Here is a 20649-nt window from a genome sequence, read left to right on the forward strand (position 1 = left end):
GCCGCAGAGGCCACAGGCTTCCCGCCTGTGAGGAGCCGCCCTGTTTGTCTGAGCCCCTCGGAGATGGAGGTTTAGTCATGAGAACCAGTCATTGGAACGTACACTTTATTATGTTACAAAAACAAAAATCCCCACCGAAACACAGCTAAAAAAATAACACATTTTCCCAAGATTACATGAACAAAAACAGTTGTTACGTCATTGGAGGGCGTCCGTTAATACTGCTCGGAGAAGCACCAGCCCACACAGACACACGGATGGGGTCGCGTGTCCACCCTAAAGCATTAAAGTGCTTTAACTGGTAACAGAGGAGTGGATGTTTGTGCTTTGGAGACACTGACTGTTCCGAGTGACAGGTGTCTCTGTGCCAGGATACTGTGAGTCAGGCCCCTGGGTACAGCAAGGGCTTCCCAGCAGCCCAGGCCTGGTGGGAACACTGGGGGAATGGGGGAGAGTCGCTGTTTCTGACCAGAGTGACTCGGACAGACGTGAGCTGACCTGCCTGGTGAGCTCCTTCTGCCTGGCCTCTCTGAGCAGACTCAGGACCACTGCCCGTCCCCCTCGGCTCCAGGAGTGCCAGCAGCCTCCCTCCTACCCCTGCACTGCTGGGAAAACCATCTGTCTTCAAGATTTATTTGTTGATTTGTTTGGTTGTATAAAAAACATCGCTTAAAGGATTCTTGTTCCTGGGAATTTGCACTTTCTCCTAACCACAGCAAAGTCTCGACTCTATTTACTTTGACAACTGCTTCTCCAGCGCAAGGAGGCTGTGCGGGCTTGCTGTACAGGTGCGGCTGGGGCCATCTGGCTGCTCCGTGTTCTGACCGGCTTCCTTGGACGTCTGGCTGGGGTTCCAGTGACAGCTGCCTCTGGGCCTGTCCCTGCTCTGTGCCACCCGCCCCACCCCAGCAGCACACTACAGGGGCTCTTAGGACAGCCTCACTGGACTCAGGGTGGACAGGGAACATGCCTAAGAAACAAATCAACAACCCCCTGGAACTGAAGCGCATCCGTGCCGGGCTCGGGAACCCCGAGTGTTGGGATGGGCCCCTGCGGCTCTAGAAGTGGAGCATGGGGCAGAGTGGGGCTTCAGGAGGTGGACTCGGGTAGCAGTGCTCAGCCCCCAAGAGATGGGCGTGATGCCTGGGGCACGGGTCTTAGCCTTTCTGGCCTCAGCTTCCTCATCTACGAAATGGCAATAAGATGGAGAGTTGAGGTGACATGCAGCTGGGGTGGCTGCGCCACCCTGGGAAAGCCCTGAGTCCGCTGCTGTTGCCCCTACTGACGGATGCCCTGGGTGTGGGCACCTTTCTAGGGAGATGGAACCCTAGAAGCTGAGCAGCCAGAGCCTGCCCTTCGGCTAGAAGGAGCTAGAAGGAAGGGCCAGGCTCTCGCCCTGGCTGCAGCCAGATCCCCTGACAGCCAGCAGCCCCGTTCTTGCTGCCCCCACAAACATGCACCCAGGCAGCTGTGCTGTCAGTGGCCCCCGGGGAGGTGGACAGTGTGGGAGAGGGATGCCTGCGTCTTCGTAGACCAGGCACCTGTGGCAACACCAGTCACTGCTTTTAAATAAGGGGAGGCTGGTGACGGTGATGCCACTTAGCAAGATGGAGTCCTGATCTGGGGATGGGGGCTGTGTCTAACCTTGCCGTGCCCTGGGGGGCTTAACTGCTTCTGGGAGATGTTAGTGGGGGAAGCTCCTAGCTCTTAGGAACTGATGCCACACATACCCTAGGCAGGGGGTGTGGAGCTAGCTGTCTCAGAAGGGGCCAGGCAGCCTGCACTCTGGGTGGTGTCTCAGCTTATGTGAGTGAGGCGGTCCTGCAGAATACAGTGTGCTGGGAACAGAGGCCACTCCGAAGTCCAGCAGAGAGCGTCGCCAGCCCCCGGCACAGGCAAGGTGCAGTTAGGGACATTCCCTGAAAATACATGGTGTTTCAGACACAGTCACTTGGCTGCTCACTACTCTCCATTGGCCCACCTGCCTGGAATGAAAGGCGTTGTCACACCTGTGAGGCTCCCTGGGGGCTCTGGTTCCTTGCCCTGGAACTGTGCTCCGGGACCGTCAAGCTCCAGCCACCAAGGCTCAGGCTGCTCCTCGTGGATGGAGGTGGCCCCAGTAGGGGCCTGTGCAGACACTGCCTCTCTGGGGCCCACTAACTCCCTGGGGTGCTCCACGAAGGCCTAGACCCCCCCCCGCACCTACCTCTCAGTCTGTTCCCTGACTGCCGCTGCTTGGAAGAGAAAGTATTGCCCTCTGGACCTCGCAGTGGTAGAGAAGGTGGCGGCGGCAAGGGAGGAGCTGCTCCCACGGCAGAGCGTTCCTGTGAACTTGCCCTTCCCAGTGTTCCCTCTAGGCTTCCTCCCCACCCGGCCTTCCTGGGGACAAGTCCCGCCCACCTGGCTTCTCACTCAGCTTCGGCAGCCCGGCTCATGGGCGCTAGGTTGAGCTGGAAAGCGAATGTTGAGGAAGGAAGTTTAAAAAAAAAAAAAAAAAAAGCTGACCCACTGTGTAGAAAAGGGTATCATTTTATCAAATATTGACAATTTCCGGTCCTCTAAGGACAGGCTGTCCCTTTCTGCCCAGCGGTCCCCAAGGAGAGGCGACTGTGGCCAGGCTGAGGGGCACTGGCTGAGGCGGTACCAGATGCTTCCCACACCTGGGAGGGGTTGCGCCTTCCCCAGTTTTCTCCAATTTCAGCAACACTTTGGTTGTTGTTAGGGGCAGGAAGGAGGCAATCCTGCAGAATACAGTGTGCTGGGGCCAAAGGCCACTCCCAAGTCCAGCAGAGAGAGTCCCCAGCCCCCGGCACAGGCAAGAGGCAGTTAGGGACATTCCCTGAAAGTACGTGGTGTTTCAGACACAGTCGCTTGGCTGCCCACCACGCTCCAGAACCGAAGATGTGGCAAAATACTTTTTGGCAGTCCACCAGAGAAGAGGATTCTTTCCTCTGGAAGGACCTTCTTGGTCGGCAGGTGACAGCGTCTCTAGGATGAGGCCTGGAGGAGGTCAGAGCCGACACTGCGGTCCTCACCCACGCCTGCCATGGAGCACGCGCGGCAGTGGCAGGGCTGAGAGTGGGCCGGCCCCTGCCCCGCAAGCCCAGCGCTAGGGCAGCTCCAGAAGGTTCTGCAGGTGACTCAGGCTGTCCGCAGGCGGCTCTGGTGGCTGGGCCTCTCCTGGGGCGGGTGAGGTGCCTGGGCATGGGCCGGACCTTGCCTTTCCCGGGGCACAGCCTGGAGGCCCTGCGCCCAGAGGCAGTTTTGGGCACAGAAAGGAGAGAGGCGGCGGCCTGGGTCTCTGGGCGGTGGCACAAGCCCTGGCCGGGCCGGGCCCTCAGTGGATCTCGGCCTCCGTGAACTCCTCCTTGATGGGCTGCTTGCGGGCCTTGCAGTCGGGCAGGTCGAAGCCGAAGTCCGCCCACTCGTCGGGGCCGGCGCCGGGGCCGCCGCGGTTGGGGATGGTGATGGTGTGGCGCACGCGGAAGTGCACGGCCTCCATGACCCGCTGGCGCTGCAGCTCCCCGGAGCCGCCGATGGAGATGGCGGCCGCGTTGCTGGAGCGGAGCAGCTGCTGCGCGGCGCCGCAGTCGTGGCCCTGCTTCAGGTCCTGCAGGCCCCGCCAGATGGTCATGCGGTACTGCTCGGGGATCTTCAGGGCCCCCAGGTCCTGCGAGAGGCCTGCGCGTTAGGGGCAGGGGGCAGTGGGAACAGGGAGAGCAGGGAGGGCCGCCCTGGGCCTGGAGGTCTGGCCACACCACACCCTGGCCCCACACCCCCAACCAGAGTAGGCAGGAGAGGGGCACGGGGGAGGGGAGAGCCCACCAGGGCTCCGAGCGTTAGACATGGAGCTCCCTGAGCATCTATCTACCTGGCCCTGGGGGAGGAACTGCCTCCCTGCCTCAGGGCAGAGCCTTCCTTGGGCTCCATGTCCCAGCCCCCCGGAGCAGACCCCCAGCTCATCCATGAGCTCCCAGCACCCTCTAGGCACCACACGAAGCACACACATGCAGGGGAGGCAAGGGTTAACATGTGACCTGGAGCTGGCTCAGCGTACTGGGGACAGGCTGCAGGGAGGGCGGTTAGTGGACACAGATGAGGCCACCCTCTGCACGAGGGACAGTTAGGCTGAGCAGCTGGCCCCAGCTCGCACTGACCCTCATCTCTGTCTGCAGCCCCAGGCTGGGGATGGTCTGGGACGGTCCTTGGACCTGGGCCGTGGCACTGGTTGGGGGCGGGTTTCCGGCAGAGGGCTTGCTCTTCCTTGCCTGACAGTGTCTTGTGGTTCACACTGTCCTAGGCTAGGAGCAGGCTTTGTGCACCGCTGGTCTCACTTAACCCAAAGACAAGTCGTGGCTGTTTAATCATGGTGCCTGCGATCAGCTCCCACAGGTGCCAAGAGCTGTGTGGCCTTGGGTCAGGCGCTTGGCTTCCCCGGGTCCCCTTTCCTCCGGGTGTAAATGGCGCTGAACTGGACTGACTCCCTCAGGGCCTTACATTCTTCTGTTCTTTGTGCCTTGGAAACAGCCCATCCCCTAAAATCAAAGGCACACTGGCTGCTGGGAGCCCGAAAAGGCCCAAATGACCAATTCAGCATCTGGAGGCCTGGGCCTGTGTCCTGCGCCACCAGCCGCCTGCCTGGCTGTGCCTGCCTGAGCTCTCAAGAGTCAAGTCATCACATCTGCTTGCCCGTGGGAGAGGGTTTCCAAGTTTCCCAGCCACGAGAGCAAGGAAGAGAAGGCTCTTTGCCCTCTGTTCAGGGGCCCCTCCAGCTACTGCCTGTGCGGAGCGGGGGTCGCCCGGGGGTTACCTCGATGGTCAGGTTCTGCAGGTGGTAAATGCTCTGTAACCCTTGGGACGTGAAATACTCGATGCAGTTTGGACACCCCAATCCTGTTAAAAAACTGCAGAGAGAATTTGAGAAAGGAAGCACCATTAGCTTCCCAGCACAGGGCTGTGCGAGCCCTCACCTCTGGGAGTGGCCTGGCTGGGGCGGAGACTGTCACTGTCTCCCTCCAGCCCACAGGTGGCCATGGCATCCCTCGGGGAGGGGACGGGCTCAGCTGGGGACAGGTCAGTGAAGACCCGGCTTTTTGTGTTTTTCCTCTAAGTGGACCATTTCCCCAGCATCTTCGATGCTCCTAGCCTGACTGTCCCCACCCGCCTGTCTGATCTGGGGTTGCGAGTGGTGAGCACACAGGGTGGGGCAGGGCAGCTGACATGGCCAGAAGGACAGAGGGGAACGGACAGGGTGACAGCGCATGCTTAGGCCCTCGGCAGCCCACACACCTGACGAGGCTGGGGTCGGCGTGGTAGGGGGGTGGCGGAGTGCAGTGGGACCCCGAGACCATGGACTGGGCGCCGTGGCTGCTGCTCATCTCGCCGTTGGCTGGCACTGCGTGGCCATGGTTGTTGAGCATCCCAGGGCCTGGGTGAGAAGCAGGTGGGGCATTCAGGGCAGCCAGGCCAGGCATCCCGGTGCAGGCTCCACCCAGGCTCCAGACACCTCTGGACACCAGGGGAGCCACCCCAAGGCCTGGCGATGTGATCCTTGGCATCACTCCAGCCAGCTGGAGGCTTGAGCAAGGGCTGAACACCTGGGGCCCTGTGTCCTCGCCCCGCCTAGTAGGGACGGCGATGACTGTGCCCACAAGGCACGGGGTCGTAAGAGCAATCACAGCTGGCACTGGAGTGCTCGCCGCATCCCGGGGCCTCAAGAAACACCTGGGGGTGCTTGCTGGCAGCACTGGGATCATGCCTGGTCCTGCCCACATGAGGACCTTCCAGGGGAAGGGGGCCCAAACTCTATCCAATGGAGCCCCCAGCTTGTGCTGGGGTCCCTGAGGAGGTCTTGCACCATTTAATCCTCACAAGGAGTGAGCCTGGTACTTCTGTGGCCATTTGCTGATGGGGAAACAGGCTGTGTAATGTTAAGAGCCTTCCGCAAGCTTCCTTGCCTGCCAAGAGGTGGTGTAGGTGTGTGGGTTCCACGCTCTTAACCATGCCCCCTCCACCGCCCACAGCCAGGAGTGGGCAGAGAGGGCTGTCCGTGGCTGCGCCTCCTGCCCAGAGGGTAGAACCGCTGGAAGGAGCCAGCCACAGAGACACCTGCCCTGGGTCCCGAGCTGGGTGGAGTACCCTGAGCCAGGCGCCCCCAGTGGGCCTCCCCGCCCTGCCCATGGGCCCCCACTGCCCAAGGGACTCACCCACAGGCCCCAGGTTGGGTGTAGCTGCCGAGCTGTGCGGGGGAGGCTGGCCCACCAGCTGATTGACGGAGGGCAGCTTGTTCATGCCCCCGTGCACCTTGTTCATGGGCGAGAGGACCGGCCCGTAGGATGGGGACTGTAGGTGACTCCTGCTCAGAAGCAATGGCTTGCATGGGTGGGAAGCAAGGCAGCCTCGTGCCCACCAACCACCCACACCCGCGATGCCCCCATGCTGCGAATGGGTGGAGACTCTGAGGTCAGAGAGTGGCTTTGTCCTCCTCTGATGTCAGAGCGTGGCTGGAGGATGGCCATGCACAGCCACTGGGCCTGCTCCTGAGAAGGACACTGGCCATGGCGGGGCCGGTAGGCAGGGGGATGACCTGTGCCACTGGAATTGGCCTCTGGTCTTAGTGGGTCATGGTCACTCTGGCCACCCCTCCTGGCCTTTCCACCCAGCAGACATTTACAAGACCCCTCAGTGGCAGAGGAATAGCAAGGGCCATGACCTAGGGTCCCAGGGCAGCCCCAAGTCCCACAAGGCCTTCCTGGAGGAGGAGATGTGGGGTGGGCCCCTGAGCTCTGGACCCTGCTGCCTGTCCCTGGCAGATGATGCCTTCTGGAGGGGTTGCTGGTCCTCCTGGCCTTCTCCTGCGGGGTTTGAGCCATGAGCTTCCCCACACCGATGGTGGGCTGGGATTGACTCACGGCCTCTGTAGGAGCTGCTGCTGCTGCCGATAGGAGTCCACCCGCGGCTGCGGCACCAACTCCATCAGCTCCAGGCTCTCCTTCAGCTTCATCAGGATCTCGAAGTTCTCCCGGCCTCGCACCTGAGCACAGAGGAGCAGATGCTCTGCCACATGCCCCAGACCCCCGTGGGAGGGAGGCGGGCGGCCGCAGCCTCAGGAGGACCTGGGCTTGGCAAAGCATCTGTCCTTTGTGGGGGTTCCCCGGCACCCCAGAGGCTCAGGATCCCTTGACCTTCTTTCCTCTTCCCAAGAAGCAGGTCTAACCAGAGCCCATGACTCAGTGGGCAGGTCTGTCCCCAAGAACCATGCCTGCTCCTTGTGGTCCCTAAGCCTCCCTTTTCCTCCCCCACCAACAGATACTGTTTTTTTTTTTTTTTTTTTAGACCAAGTATCTCTCTCCTTCCTTTCTTTAAACAGAGTCTTGCTCTGTTGCCCAGGCTAGAGTGCAGTGCAGTGGCATCATCATAGCTCACTGCAGCCTTGGACTCCTGGACTCAAGCAATCCTCTTGCCCTCAGGTGATCCTTCTGCCTCAGTCTTCTGAGTAGCTGGGACTACAGGTGCATGCCACCACCACACTCAGCTAATTTTTTGTAGAGATGGGGTTCTCGCTATGTTGCCCACTTTGGTCTCAAACTCCTGGGCTCAAGTGATCCACCCACCTTGGCCTCCCAAAATGCTGGGATTACAGGCATGAGCCACCGGCCCCAGCTGGGGCTCATTCTGGAGCTCAAAAAACTGAAAGCTTACATCATGGAAGACGAATCCTAGCCAAGCCTGTGCCGATTCAATTCACCTGTTGGAGGCCACATGTGAGAGGCACACTCAGGGGGTCCATGGCCACGGGTCCTGGCCAACGTTAGGGTCCTGGATTCCTGCTGAACTTCTACCCCGGTGGACTCCGCACCACCCCACCTGTGCTATGTACACATGGCTTCATTGTAAATGGCATGACACTGGGTTTTTGGGGCTGAGGGGACTCTCAGGGATGCCCCTGCAGTTGGGCCCTGCTGGTCTGGCTCTTGCAAGCAGGTTCTGCCCTCTGGACCCTCTCACTCAGGGCTGGGTGCCTCCCGCCCCCTCCACCATGGTCTCCAGGGTCTCTCCCCATGGCCCAGCCTGGGCTCAGCAGACGACAGAGGCGAGGCAGGTCTCCCGGCCGCTGTACGGGAGCACACACTCACCTGCAGGTAGTACGTGTCCTCGTCTCCGTGCCGCCGCTTCTTCACGCCGGGACCCAGGGCGGGGACGGCAGGGGGGCTCTGCTTGAAGGCTGGAAGGCCAGGCAGGGCAGGTGGGGTGAAGCCACCCTCCGGGAGGAGGGAGACCTGCCCCACCCTTGGGGCCAATAGATTCTTCAGGTGGGTCCAGTGGTGAGCAGCCCACAGGGATGGGCAAACCTGCAGTGCCACCCAGGCCTTTGAGGTGCCCTTGGCCACCTCAGGACAAGCGACTTACTTGGGGGCTGCCCTCAGGCTCTGTCAGGGAGGATTCTGGGTCTGGGGGGCCGTTCAGGGGCTGGCCCTGTCCCTGGGGCATGGGCTCGCACTGTGTCCTGCCAGCGTGTCCCCTTCCCCTCCCACAGCATCTAGTTCCCCCGGCTGGCTGCTCACCACGCTTGCTGGCAGCCCCGTGTCCCCTTCCCCTCCCACAGCATCCAGTTCCCCTGGCCGGCTGCTCACCGCGCTTGCTGGCAGCCCCGTTCTTGGTAGAGCTCTCATTCAAGGCCTGCTGCTCCCGGTAGTGGTCCTCATCGGCTTTTCGGTCGCGGCCAGGACAGGCGCAGATGCGGCCCTCAAAGGACCGGCGGCCCAGCACCTGCCCACTGTCGGGTGGGCACAGCCAGAATTGTGAGCTCAATCCTGCCCACCCTCAAACCTGCCCACCTTCCCTGCCCACCTCGGACCCTGCAGGACCGGCCTTGAGAGTCCTGAGTCACCGTGGAGCACCCAGTGCCGGCAGCGAGTGTTCCCACCAGAGGGAGCCAGAGGCTCAAAGCTGGGAGGCTGCCCTGAGACCTCGCCCAGGACTCCCGCCTCCCTCCAAAGGCCCAGCTCCTGCCCAGGCAGGCCCTTCAGGCCAGAGGGCAGTCCCTTCCTCCAGCAGCACAGCCCAGTCTCTTCCCCAAGCTGGCCTCGGCATGCAGGTCTCCATGACAGCTCCCCTTCTCCCCCAGCCGTGCCTGCCCAGCCCTGTCCCACCTCCACCCCGTGTGCCCGGGACTCACTCCCGCGTCTCCAGGGTGATGATGATGAGGATGGGCCGTCGGTTCATGCCCCCCCACAGCTGCTGTTACACATGAAGTTTGTACAGGATGGTGGTGAATTCTGTCCCCACCTGCACAACGGGGGGAGCAGGGAGAGGGGGTCTAGCATCCAGCACGCATCCCCAATCCACTAAGGTGGCAGCCCCCAGCTCCATGTCTGGGTTCTGGCTCAAGGTAGGCAGGGGGTGCCCTGCTCTATAGTTTTTGCCAATCTGTATATCTGTCCACTCATCCATCGATCCACCTCACCCACCCCATCCAGCCAGCATACAGCCACCCACCCACCCAGCCAGCCACAACCCCATCCACCCACCCACCCCCATTAATCCAGCCAGTCCAGCCACCCATCCAAGCCAGCCATCCAGCCAGCAACCCCCCAGCCACCAACCCCAGCCATCCACCCAGCCAGCCATGAACCCATCTAGATCGAGGGATCATCCAGCCAGCCAGCCAGCCAGCCAGCCATCCAGCACCACCCAACCAGCCATCCAGCCATCCACGCCCAGCAGTAGGAGCGATCCATCGATCCAACAGCCATCCACCCACCCATCCAGGCAAGAGCAGCCATCCACCCACCCACACCAGCAGCCATCCATCCATCCAGCCAGCCAGCCAGCCATCCACGCAGCGAGCCATCCAGCCACGCCCGCCAGAGGAGCGAGCCAGCCACCCACCCCAGCCAGCCAGCCACGCCCCGCAGGGAGGAGCGAGCCAGCGAGCCAACCAGCCAGCCACCCACCCAGCCATTCAAGAGCAAGCCAGCGAGCCACCCACCCCCACTCCATCCAGCCATCCACCACCCACTCCCAGCCATCCATCCATCCATCCACTCCCCCATGTAGTATCTATCCAGCCAGCCAACCATCCAGCCACCCACTCATCCATTCAATATCAATCTATACATCCATCCAGCCACCCACCCCATCTACCCATCCCTCTACCCACCCATCCATTCAACATCCCTCTACCCAACCATCCATTCACTCACCCACCCACCCACCCCATCAATCCATCTACCCACCCCATCCATCCACCCACCCACCCACCCCATTCATCCATCCGTTCACCCATCCATTCACCCGTTCACCACCCCATCCATCCATCCACCCACTCGTCCACCCGCTTACCTACCATCATCCATCCATCCATCCATCCATCCATCCATCCATCCACCCCAACCACCCCCATCCATCCACCCATCCACCCACTCACCCCATCCACCCACCATTCATGAAGATCACTGAACACCAAGCACTGGGCTGGTTCTGGGTTCTGGGAGGGCTCAGACCTGGTCTCTGCTCTCAGAGCAGCACAGAGTCCTGCGGTCTGTTTGCCCCAACCTTCTCCCCTGACACAGGCTGGAGGTCAAGCCCAGATGCTGGGTGTGAGTGTGTGTGCCCTGCACAGATTTTGGGGGCGTATGTGTGTGTTGCATGCTGTGGGCTCATCTGGGCAGAAAGAGGAACCAGAGCTGTCCCTAGCGAACCCACCCCCAGCACACTCCCGTTTCCCAGGGATTTTGCAGTACAGCTGCGACATGAACCAAAAATCTGTTTTTTTTTTTGGTTTTTTTTTTTTTTTTTTTTTTTTTTTTTTGAGACGGAGTCTCGTTCCGTTGCCCAGGCTGGAGTGCGGTGGCCGGATCTCGGCTCACTGCAAGCTCCACCTCCCAGGTTCACACCATTCTCCTGCCTCAGCCTCCCGAGTAGCTGGGACTACAGGTGCCGCCACCACACCCGGCTAATTTTTTGTGTGTTTTTTAGTAGAGATGGGGTTTTACTATGTTAGCCAGGATGGTCTCGATCTCCTGACCTTGTGAACCGCCCACCTCGGCCTCCCAAAATGCTGGGATTACAGGCGTGAGCCACCGCGCCCAGCCGTGAACCAAAACTCTTGATCAATGAGTATCCCCAGACCACAATGTGGGCAGTTTTCACATCACCCTGGAGACAAATACAAAAGCCATTCGGGGTTTGGGAAAATCTTGGCCTTTCTCAGAACTGCTGTCACATGGCAGCCACCAGGGGGCGAGAGAGCTCTGCCTTCCTGGCAGGCCGGGGCAGGTGAGGGTGGGACATGGGTTTCAGGGAGCCCTCCTGGGCCCTGGTTCTGCTGACATAAGGGGCTGCTCTTAGAGGATGGTGGGATGGGGACCTCGAAGGGGGCCTGGGTACAGGGTAGAGGGTTGTGGAGGACCTGGAGACTGGGCACAGGGACAGGAGCCTGGGGTGTCCTGGGGGCCTGGTACAGGGATGGGACCTGGTGAGGGAGGCTGGGGCTGGGTACAGCATGGAGCCTGGTCTCAGAACCAGGTACAGGGAAGGTAGAGGCCTGCCATTGCCTGCTTTTCCCTGGGGGCCTGGGTACCCACTCCTCACCTGTTCTGCCTCTGCCCCACCACCCTGCAGCAGCTTCAAACCCTCTGTTTCCTCTACCCCAGCCTTTCACACCAGTTGGGCCCCACATCAGCTCCAGAATGGTGTCCCGGAAACTTCTGCTGCCTTTGTGTCAAAGGTCAAACCCCCAGCCTCTCCATGTCCCCTTCCCTCCAGCCTGCATGCCCCCCAGTTCCCTGCAGCCCCCACCCACGTGGTGTCCAGCGGGGCCCTCCCGGCTCTCCGCCCTGCTGACCAGCCTCAGCCTCCTGCAGGCCGCCTCTTCTGGGCCCCTGGCCTGGCCTAGGAGTCTTTTCACCATCCCTCAACCCCCTTCATAGAATCTGCCACCTCTTCAGGCACTGTTGCTGGTTCGGTTCTGTCCCAGCCAGTCCAGGGTCTAAATGGGCAGGGAACTCCCATCTCCTGAATCCGTGTCTGGGAGCCCCAAGCCAGAAGCAGTGTTGGGCACCAACGGAGGGCAAGGCTGAAGACCCACTCCCCACTATGGAGCGGGGCACACTGAGGCCCTGAGAGGGCCTGAGGCGGATGTGGGGCCAGAGCACCAGTGTGCACAGTGGGGCCTGTGTGGGTGAGGGAGTCCCTGACGCACACTTAACACAGAGCAGGGAGCCCCGGACAGACGCCGCGGGATGGGCAGATCAGCCAACTGAGGAGGGACGGGGGCTGCCTCAGGGGACCCCACACCCCGTACGGCTGACTGCAGGGCCCTGGGCACAGCCTGGCTCCCGGCCCTACCTGTGGTTGGCTCATAGGGCACCACGACGCTCTGCCTGCCGGTGACAGGGTCGTCCACATACTGCGAGAGATTATTGCCTTCCACACGGATGAGGTGGCTGGCTGGGCAGACTGTCCTGCCGGGAGGGGGCAACACTTCAGAGAGGTGCACAGAGGTGCCCACCCCATGCCAGGTGCAGAGAGGTGCCCAGCCCTGTACCAGGCAGAGAGGTGCCCACCCCTGTCAGGTGCAGAGAGGTGCCCAGCCCGGGTGCCAGGTTCAAAGAGGTGCCCAGCCCCTGCCAGGTCAAAGAGGTGCCTGGCCCCATGCCAGGCACAGAGAGGTGCCCAGCTCTGTCAGGTGCAGAGAGGTGCACAGCACTGTGCAGGTGCATCGCAGCAGAACTGAGACCACCAGGCCCAGTCCGTGGGCTTCCAGATGAGGCTCAGGCCGGCTGGCAAGCCCTTGTGCCTGGGGGTGCCTGCCCAGTGGCTCTGTTCCCTGATTCTCCTGCTAATCCATGGGCTAGCCCATAAGCCTTGCCAGGCACACTGGAGAGAGGGGCTATGGCACATAAGATCTCTGGGGCCCCAGAAGGCCGCTGCCCCTCAGACTCTGCCCAGACCACCTTGCCCCTGCCCAGGAGCATGGGCCCCGCAGGCCCCAGTCAGAACTGGGAAAAAGGGGGCTGGGGGAGGCACTGAAAGCCCTCCCAGGGGAATGCTAAGCCCATGCCATCAGCCCCACTCTCTCCCAGTTAGGCACCCCCCCTGCTGTGCTGTGCAGGATGCTGGGCAAAGTGTCACCGGAGGGGAGGAGCTGGGGGCCCTCACCTTCGTTGAAGTCTCTCCCGAGCTCGTGGTTGGGGCAGCGCTCACGATGTCGGTCACGTGCTCCGCCTTCTTGTAGACAGGCATGGCCCGGATGGCGGTGCCCGGGGGGTGGTGGGGTGGACACCTTGATCTGGATGGGGCACGTCTTGGCGATCTGGCAGTAGAGTTTCTTCAAGAGTGGAGAGTACTGGGGTGGGGGAGGGAGGGAGCAGGTAAGACCGGTGGGTCCCAACTGCACCCCTGTCCAGGCCACCCCCCATCGGGAGCCACGTTCTCCCCACGGGAGCCCCTCCACAAGCCCCAGATGAAGACTGCCCCGAGCCAGCCCCTCTGTGAATCCCTCCAGGTGTCTGTCCTTCGAGGTGCGAATCCAGGCACGGCTGCCCTGGCACCCACTCCACAGCCATCAGGTCATTTGGGCCCCATGACAGCAGGGGTGTGAGTGCCGGTGGCAGCCAGGTGGAGAGGCTTTAGGTTTATGGAGGGGACAAGAAAGGCCAGGAGAGCAAGAAGGGGCTGCTGGAGAGTGAGGGCGGGAATGGGGACTGGGAGCCAGGCCTGCGGAAACCATGTCCCCCACTGCAGTGCTTTGAAGAGGTAGATTTGCAGCATTGAATCTGTTTTTAAGACCAGAGCTAGGCTTCTCTGGCATTTGCACAGAGCAAGTGTGATGGGCTGGGTGCCCACGATGCATTCAAGTTTCCATAGAGAGCTCTCTGGGTTGGTGTGTGTGTGAAGGCCTGTGAAGGTGTGAAGGCCTCTTATGCCCTCAGCAGCCCTGGTGACTCTGACACCCTCTCCTGCTGGGGCCACCAAGTCTGAGCAGCCGAGCCAAGCTCAGTATCCCCAGCTTGGGACTCAAGGAGCTAAGAGGTCTGTCCAGGGCCAACATGGGCCCTGCTATGGGAGGACTGGATGACATCCTTCCTGATCCAGCCCCTGCAGAGGCCTCCAGCATCGTTTGCCCCACAGGGCCTGGCTGCCCCATCTGAGGACCCAGGCCGGCTCTCATGAGTTCTAAAAGGATCCCGCTGAGGCTGCTGCAGGGGCGTCCACTCACTTCCAAGCTGGCTGATTTCCCAAGTGTCTGGCTCCTGGGCACCTGCTGGGAGTCCTCATGCCCTCTCCCCACCGGGCCATCAGGAATGATCCCTGGTCTCAGGTTCAGAGAATGACTTCTGCTCCCACCCCATGCCCTCTGCGCCCCTCACCAGCCCCCGATGACTCCGAATCACAAGTCACTGCAGCCGCAAATGCCCTGGAGGATGTCCCATCGCACTCCACCATGGAACAGTTGGGGAAACTGAGATCAGACACAGGGAGCTACTGGCAGAACCAGGGAAGCCCTTGCCAAGGAAGATAGGGAGCCCTGACCCCTGACCCCCACTGGCCACCTGTGCTGCCTCTCTGGCCATCAAGGGACACGAGGGGCTCTCAGGAGCCACACAGGTCCTTGGCAGGTGCAGGCACACGAAAAGCGAGGAAGGAAAAAGGAGGAAAGAGACAGGGGAGATGGAGCTGATGGAGCCTATGAGCCATGGTGGGTGGGGCCTGGGTCTGCAGCACCCTCAGTGCCCCTGTCTCTGCGCAGTAGGATCAGTCCCCTCTTTGATGAGTTACTTGGGCTCCCCGAATGGGACCCAGCCAGGAACGCTGGCCTGTCCCTGCCGTGGGTGTGAGGGGACTGGAGGGACAAGTGGAAGGGGTCTTTCAGTGGCCTCCTCAGGATGGGAATTGGATACCAAAGGGCTGGCCCCTCCTAGATCCTCCATCCATCTGGAGCCCCTGGAGCTAGAGTGTCTCCATTACCCCTGCCTGCGACCCCCACTTTGGGCACAGGGCCTTAGGCAGGAAGCTGCCCATCCCCAGTCCTGTAAAAAATGCAGAAAGGAATCATCATGCTGTAGTCCCAGCTACTCGGGAGGCTGAGGCAGGAGAATGGCCTAAACCGGGAGGCGGAGCTTGCCGTGAGCTGAGATCCGGCCACTGCACTCCAGCCTGGGCGACAGAGCGAGACTCCGTCTCAAAAAAAAAAAAAAAAAAAAAAAAAAAAGAAAAGCAGGAAACAGGTCGGGTGCAGTGGCTTACGCCTGTAATCCCAGCACTTTGGGAGGCCAAGGCAGGCAGCTGAGGTCAGGAGTTCGAGACCAGCCTGGCCAATACGATGAAACCCTGTCTCTACCAAAAATACAAGTATTAGCCAGGCAAGGTGGTGGGCGCCTGCAGTCCCAGCTACTCAGGAAGCTGAGGCAGGAGAATTGCTTGAACCCGGGAGGTGGAGGTTGCAATGGGCCAAGATCTCACCATTGCACTCCAACCTGGGTGACAAAGAGACTCCATCACAAAAAAAAAAAAAAAAAAAAAAAATGAAAGAAAGAAAAGGAAAGCAGAATCAACCTTTGCAGAGCCAGCAACCTCAGCCTCAGCCCTGTGTGGGCAACTGCCCTGAACAATTGGAGCTGCAGCCTTGGGCACGGCAGGAAGGACGGCAGTCCCCTTGCTGTGGGGTCAGTCTGGCTTCCCTGGAGGTGACCGCTGACATACAGTGTCCCCACCATTACAAATGCCCCCTTTGCTCCCCACAGCATCAACTTGGGAGGATAAGCAGGTAGCCCTGTCCCCAGGGCACATGGGAACAGCTCACAGTTCAGATCCTCTGAGACTTAGACCCACAGGAGACTCAGGGCAGGGCTCTCAGCCCAACCTTGGAGTGGACTGTGTCCAGACACTGGTCTCTTGGACAAAGGCCCTGCCTGAAGCCACACACCATGCATGGTCTCCATCTGTGCTGGGTGGGGACAGAAAGAGGAGGGGCCAGGTGGTGGCAGGCTTTTTGTCTGCCAGTTGTCCCAAGCAGGGGAGAGGAAACACAGGGCCTGCAGCTGTGTCGCCAGGCTTCTCTGAGGCCAGGCCACCTGCAGGGCAAGCTGCCCATCGCTGAGCATTTATGGAGCACCTCTTGTGTGCAGAGAACACAGACCCCTGGAGTTCAGGCACCTGGCTCTGTCCCCCTTGTCTCTCCTCAGTAACGTGTAGCAGCTGGATGGTATGCAGTTGGTACTCAATATAATGCCATCCATCCTAGCCGCTCCCTAGGGAAACCACAGAGCAGGGAGGGGGCGACAGACCCCCCCTTGAAGCAGACCCTGGCCGGGGTGGCTCAGGTTAGAGTCTCAGGGGCATCAAAGGAGAAGGGCCTCTGAGATCTGCCTTGCGGGTGGCAGTTTTGGCTCTGTGCCCTCCTGCTAGGACGCTCTCTCCGCCTGCATCTGTGACTCACTGCGTGTCCCCTGGGAACACAGTGGCCTGCATGGTGTCAGTGGGCTACTGCACCCTTGTCATTCTCAGCACCAGGTGAGGAGATGTTGGTTGCCAGGGGCTGGAGCTACAACACGCCCCACTCCCCTGCAGTTCCCTCTCTGGGGCTGAGTGCCCCCGAGGCGTCTTCCACCCTGGTTGCCCCAGTCCCACGGCCTGAGGTTGGGGGCATTAGATCCACCAAGGAGCCCCAGACACTCAGGGGGAGGGGAGGCCGCCTGGGCTCCTCAGTCGGTTGGACACAGATGGAGTAAGGCTCTGGGTGCAACCAAGCCTGAGGGCTGCCCCGGCAGCCCCCACTCCCTGACAGCCCCATGGAGTCTTAACGGCTGTTAAGGGGGTTTCACAGCTCCTGCCTGGCCCCTGCAGCCCTTCCCCTAGGCCCCTGCCCCACCACCCCCAGCCATAGTCCTCTGCAGAGCCTTAGCTCCCGCCCGCCCGGGCCTCAGGGTCAGCCGTGCTCCCATTTCGCAGACCTACGCAGCAGCGCGCCTCTTGGCAGCGCCCTGCTGAGCCCGCCCCGCTCCCTCTGGGGCTCCTGGCAGGTGAAGTTGCGATTCCTGCTCTGGAAGCGGCGTGGTGGGGCGTCCCAGGGCCAGGGCGCACGAAGTGGGTGCAGGGCCCAGTGCGTTGCTTCTGTCTGCACTGTCGGAGGGACTCCCGTCTGCATGAGGTCTTGGGGGCCCCAGGCGCGTGGGAAGCGCTATGGATGCCCCGCCCCGCCCGGGGAGGGGCTTGGGCGCGCCGGGAGCTGTCCCTGGTACCTGGTGCAGGCGGCTGGCCGGACCACTCACCCGGGGAAGTGGGGGCTGGGATTGGAGTGTGGAGTGACCTAGGGCGGGCAGGTCTTCGACCTGGGCCAGTGGTGGAGGGAGGCCCAGGCCTCAGGGTGGACAACAAGGAGGCCGCTTGCCCTCAGGCGATGTGAGCACCTTTCCTCCCGTCTGGCCGGTAAGGCCACCAAGGTCCTGGGCTTGGCTCTCCTCCCCACAGGGGTGTCCCCAGTGCAGTGCTCACATGGCCTTCGGGGCACACATGCCTGGCAGACCTCACCCTGGCACCAACTGGACCCCAGGTGCCCAGCCTGGCCAGAGTTGGGTGACCTCGGGGAGGGACTGTCTGTGATGTCCCTGCCCTGGCAGCATCTGGGGGTGGGACACAGGTGGCCACGGGAAGGAAGGGAGCCCTGAGAGATCCAGGTCCTTCCAGGGGGTTGGCTGAGCCAGGACGGCTTGAGCGCTTCCCCAGCTCCTTCCTCCTATCTCCCCAGCAGGACTCTGGGCTTCAGGCCTGGGATTGGCCCTGTGGAAAACGGGCAGGAGGAGGAGGACTCCGGTGGAGCCTATTCTATAGGAAAGGTCACGTGGAGACGCTCCCTCTCTGCCGCCCCCCTCCTACCTTCTCCTTCCCTAGAACCGCTAGATGGATGTGTTTCAACAGATTCTGAGCTGATAAAATCGTATTTATCTCGGCTGTTGACACGGAGCCGCCTGGACATGCCTGCCCAGGGTGCATTGCGCCGTCCTGCTTGCAGGAAAGGGTTTTGCCCAAACGCCACTGCACCCGTCCCTCCCCACGCTGCCGGCTCCTCTCCGACCCTCCTCTCCTTCCCTCCTCCCCCCGCCCAGTCCAACGTGGGCCCAGCCTGGCTGGGAGCCCTGGGCCTGGCAGGGCTGGTGCGGGGGTGGGCGAGGGGCGGGTGCGGCGCGGGGCTGCTAATTTCCTCATGCCCGCTCCTCGCTCCCCGGCAGCTGGGTGCCTGGCACGGGCAGGTTTGGGCAGGAGGACAGCGGAGAGGTGATAATAACTTGTCTGTCATTTTCCCGGGACGTGTAGCATCTTGCAAACCGCAAATACCGTTAACCAGTGTGGGGAATCTGTTGCGACGATTCTGGAAGATGGGGCCTGCGGTGGGGGCTTTTATTTTCTAAATTATTTTTTTTGTTGCCCACTTTTATCCACTTTCGTTGCTTGTGTGTGCATGTGTGTGTTTAGGGGCGCGTCGCTCTCCTCTCTAGGGTTACGGGCCTCTTTGAGCCCACCCTCTGCTAAGGCCATGGACCCTTCCTCTCCCTAGAAATCTCCTGGGGCTAAGCCACAGAACCCTTGCCATTAAATCATGGGTTCACAGATGGACCCCCCAAAACACGTGCACGAGCCAGGGTCAACAGCTGTGGATTAGGGTCCTCCTGGGTCCCTTTCTCCTTCTGAGAGAGGAAGGGTATCCTCAGGTGGCAGCCACAGGGCCCCCTCGGTGACAGCCCCCTTCATGGGAGGCTGTGGCCTTCACTGGTGCACAATGTCACTGTCACCCTCAGAGAGCTGATGGGAGCACAGGCTGGGCTCTGACAGATGTCAGGGAGGCCTGGCCGGATGTCACAGGGCTGGTCCCTCCCTGCCCCCAAGGAAGCCAGCAGCCTGGGGAGGGGGAAAGGACACATGTGGCAATCGCCCCTGTTTCAGGACACCCTGGTGTTAAGCGGGGGCTCCCATGGTCAAGGCAGTGACAGCTCACTCACCAGGACACCCCACAGCCCACAGGCCAGGCAGATGAGAGGCTCAAGCTAGCTTCAGAATCCCTGTGAGGCCACAGCCAGTGCCAGGCCCAGCACTGCCCAAGAAAGCAGGCTGCTGTGAAAGAGCTCCTGGCTGGGGGGCTGCTGGGGACAGATGTGTCTGCTGCCAGCCGGGGCTCCCAGGCCAAGAGCTCTGTGGAGGATGAACCAGAGGCAGAAACATCCTCTGCAGATGCCAAGTGATCCTCAGCCATGACGGATGGCCTGGTAGAGCCCCAGAGGCTGTGGACAAGAAATCACTCCCTGGGGAGGGCGGGCCAGGGGCTAGAGGGACGCTCCGGAGCTGGCAGCCTGCCCCACCGTGACCTTGAGCCATGTCCTAAACAGGTGAGCAGCAGCCACACGGGGGACTCTCACAGCCTGGAAGCACGGCTCCCTGGGAGACACTGAGTACACCCCCTTCAGCCAAGGCCCAGAGGCACGAGCCCCCAGACCACAGGAGCTGGAGCCAGCTCGGCCCTCGTCCCATGCACAGCTGCCTCTAGAGATCTCTGTCCTGGGCTGTGATCAGGGGAGGGGAGGGAAGCAGGTATGTGCTGAGCCCAGGACAGACTTGGTGGCTTTGTCTCCAGCGCATAGTGAAGGCCCAGGGGTCCGGTAGGAGACGAGGGCCACAGCCAGAGGAGATAAGAGGGGTCTAGTGTCGGGGGAGGCTGGAGGCAGCATTTGCCCGAGGTGTCTGCCTCTGCTGGTGTGGAGACCTGGGGAGACAGTGAGCGCTATCCACCTGCTGGGGAATGGGGCACAGCTATGCTGCCTTCTCCATGGGGCACCCAGGTCTACCCTCATGGCCACATCCACTGCCCATTGGTGACTGCCCTGTGCGGGGCCCCTCATCCGACCTTGGCCCTGGGAGGTCAGGCACTGTCACTCCATTTAGCGACCCAAACCTGCCTGCTAAGCTGGGGTGAACCAGCACCCAGACCAGAGCTGTCTGACCTCCAGGCTCTATCTCCCAGCCCTTTTGTCACTGCCGGGCTTGACTTGGGGCCTGGGGTCGGGATCTGGGCAGAGCACCCCTCGGTTCCAGGAAGACTGGGCACTGCAGAGGTGTCAGGTGGGACACAGGCTTCATACCCCGTGGCTGGGCTTAAGCTCGTCAGGGTAAGGGGAACAACAGCCAGGGGCCTCACTTGTCCTGGTCCTGCTGGGGAGGAGTCTCCATGGACAACAGAGACTGAGACTCACACAGACTTCCTTGGTCTGGCTGGATTGGGTGGCCCAGCCTGGACAGCTCCCAGCCTCTGCTTTGCTGCCGAGATGCTGTGTGAGGAGCTCAGGGCCCAGTCCACACCCGCTCGCTGCTGTCCTGATTCCCAGCGGCGGGTTGCCCGGGTAGGTGCTATTATCACTATCACTCTGCCCAAGCCCAGGAAGGAATGAGCTGTCCAGGCAGGGTGAGGAACTCCATCTGCTTCTATTCAGGACCCAGGTACCCCCTCTGGGGCCTTGGGGACAGAGGGGGTGGCAGGACAGTGCCCTGGGTCCGTGGAGACAAAAGCTGGGTTTGCAGAGGGCCCCGGAACGCCCACCAGCAGCTGCCCCTCCACTCTGAAGACACGGAGTGTTCAAAGCACCGCACTCAGCCTCT

General features: G+C 61.2%; 1 pseudogene across 1 annotated transcript in view; it reads right to left on the minus strand.

The window, feature by feature from the left end:
* Window positions 1-88: 88 nt before the first annotated feature.
* The window catches only part of LOC115891993, a 28017-nt pseudogene continuing 7456 nt past the window's right edge, over window positions 89-20649 (minus strand). Inside the window, exons 2-11 of the transcript XR_004056037.1 lie at window positions 13159-13351; window positions 12363-12462; window positions 9179-9319; window positions 8634-8776; window positions 8136-8224; window positions 6912-7033; window positions 6207-6355; window positions 5290-5428; window positions 4811-4904; window positions 89-3670 (exon numbers count right to left, since the gene is read on the minus strand). The product of XR_004056037.1 is annotated as a tumor protein p73-like (transcript). The remainder of the gene's footprint in view (window positions 3671-4810; window positions 4905-5289; window positions 5429-6206; window positions 6356-6911; window positions 7034-8135; window positions 8225-8633; window positions 8777-9178; window positions 9320-12362; window positions 12463-13158; window positions 13352-20649) is intronic.

This window comes from Rhinopithecus roxellana, unplaced genomic scaffold, assembly GCF_007565055.1.
Source record: "Rhinopithecus roxellana isolate Shanxi Qingling unplaced genomic scaffold, ASM756505v1 contig4305, whole genome shotgun sequence".
Lineage (NCBI taxonomy): Eukaryota > Metazoa > Chordata > Mammalia > Primates > Cercopithecidae > Rhinopithecus > Rhinopithecus roxellana.